Genomic DNA, 2353 nt, shown 5'->3' with positions numbered 1-2353 from the left:
CTGGGAAGAAAACAAGAAAAATTCTTAATATCAATCTTTATCATCTGATTTGGTGACACCATGAACTAAATGCATATCGAGAGGTTATGATATTACTAGTTATGCCTTTTTTGTTGCTTGCTGTAATTAATGCCAATGGAAATAAAAATATGACGAACATGTGACCAAGCATGCATTGGGCTAGCACACTTAACACAGGTTAATGTTTTATTCAGAGAACCATTTTTTACACACTTAATTAGAAGTTACTTATCCTGGATACGTACAGTAGAACTTAATTGTTCTGAAGCCATCACTTCACACTGCATTGCAAGTGGATCTTTACTGCATGTGTAATTGCATCAGTTGAGTAAAAAAGAATTAGTATTTAATGAATTCTTCTGCAGTGTAAATGGAGTTTTACCAAACCTGGATTCACTATAAAGGTTCTACTCTAAGTTTTTATTTGATATATCTGTATCCATTCTTGAAGAACAGTGCTGCATATCTTACAGGTATCAAAGCAGTATTCAGACTGACATGCAGGTAGAGAGAGTGGTTAACATGCAAAAGGGAAAAGGCAGGCAGACAGCATTCTTAAGAACAACAAGATACTTAAGGGAGTGTTCACCTTTGAATAAGCAATCTCCTCTTATGTATGCTGTGCAAACAGAAGGTAAAGTATCCTGTTTCTTAAAGGGATAGAGAGGATAGGCCATTACTACAGGAACCAACATGGGAGTAACTGAAGGGAAGTACTGACAATGAAGCAGGATCCTGAAGGGAGAAAAACCATGATTGGGTAAATAAGGGTTTAAATTACGTAGGAAGAACATTGCATATATAGGTGTAGAGAGAGAGCTTATCACCATTGTAGGCCTTGATTCTGATCTCAGAAGAGGACTGCAATTAAATCCCATCCTACAGAACTAGATGATCTTAAAGATCCCTTCCAACCCAAACCATTCTTCAATTCTACAATTCTATGGATCAGTTTTTGTTCATATAAGTAATCTTAGCCTAATAATCTCAGCACTATTTTATTACAACAAACAAACTTAAACCCAAAATTCAACTTCAACCTTACTCCTCTGGTTTCAGAAGAAAACTCTTCAGCTCAACACTTAAGTAAGTGTTTCTCTTTCAGCAGTTCTAAGAACTGCAAATGCTGACCTCTATTTCTTAGAAAAAATTTAGAGGGTCCTAAACTGCATGCAAGTGAATAAAGCATAAAGCATCTTTGAAGAACAGAATATAAAGTCTCAAATGAAGGACCAAAAATCGGGTCCTCTCCACACTGGAAATATCAAGTCAAAACAAAACCCTGGGTGGGAAGGACAATGTACTAATAAGTCTAAACTTCCTGTTTTAAATCTTTTAACTCTGGAACTGAAAGACAAAAAATTGGAGATGCATCAAATTACTGACCTCTTCAACAACAGAAAAATTGATTTTTCATTTCAACTTTTCTTCCTCTTTGAAGAAGGGAGTGAGCTACACCCACTATCAAATGGAGGGAATTTGTGCCATATACAATATTTCCCACTGGAAGAAACAGGAAAAATCAAAATGTGCCTTTAGGGAAGTACTAAGTAACCTACTTGTGATCAACACTGATCAAAGAGGTCTGCACTTCTGAGGTGCTGAGCTTTTGGCTTTCATCCGTCAGAAAATAGGAAGTTGATCACAGAGATTAAATACAGCTTGGACTTTGTAGAGAAGAAAGCTGCTTATCTGCTTGGGGAAATAGAGGCTTTTGTGTGCAGGTAGAGTATATATCAAAGGTAACACAAGCAGTATGTACATATATTGAGTTCAAACGCTATGGAAGCATTAATATATGCTTTATATGCTCTATACTTCATGGAGAAAAGTCCCTGGACTCTTTACGCAAATACCCTCCCACTGTATATTAATACATTTTTCAGAAGAAATAAAAGCATCTGCCTCTGTGATGAGCTTTGAGGCATCATCTCAGACTTGATCCTGATCAACTGAAAACTTCTGCAAGCACACAGGTAATTCAGGCAGAGTTTTGGTTCAGTTCCATCTCATATTTGCAAAGCACAGTGCCATCACTGCTAGCAAAGACATTTTTTAAGTGGAAAAGAGCATTTAACATGCTACAACACAACACGCAATATTTTTTTTTTTCACTCCACTTAAATGCTGTCTCTATGATAAAACCTCATTTGTGTATTAATTATTACTTCATGGTTAAAGGGGATTTGCCTACACAAAGTACTGCTGGACTATACTCTTTCTTCAATATCACCAATGTTCAAGTCTGAATTATTTAATCTACAGTACATTCCAGCAAATAACATGTTATTACATAACAGCGCTGAAAACTTCCTACGGATTACTAAGCAAA

At 36.2% G+C, this 2353-nt stretch overlaps 1 protein-coding gene across 1 annotated transcript in view; it reads right to left on the bottom strand.

Moving 5' to 3' along the window:
- TRPM1 (transient receptor potential cation channel subfamily M member 1) overlaps window positions 1–2353 on the bottom strand; it is a 70976-nt gene that overhangs the window by 17574 nt on the left and 51049 nt on the right. The window lies entirely within an intron of this gene.

The sequence above is a fragment of the Meleagris gallopavo genome, chromosome 12 (assembly GCF_905368555.1).
Source record: "Meleagris gallopavo chromosome 12, MGAL_WU_HG_1.1, whole genome shotgun sequence".
NCBI lineage: Eukaryota > Metazoa > Chordata > Aves > Galliformes > Phasianidae > Meleagris > Meleagris gallopavo.
The sequence above is the reverse complement of the archived record's forward strand: the minus strand, read 5'-3'. Positions and strand labels throughout refer to the sequence as shown.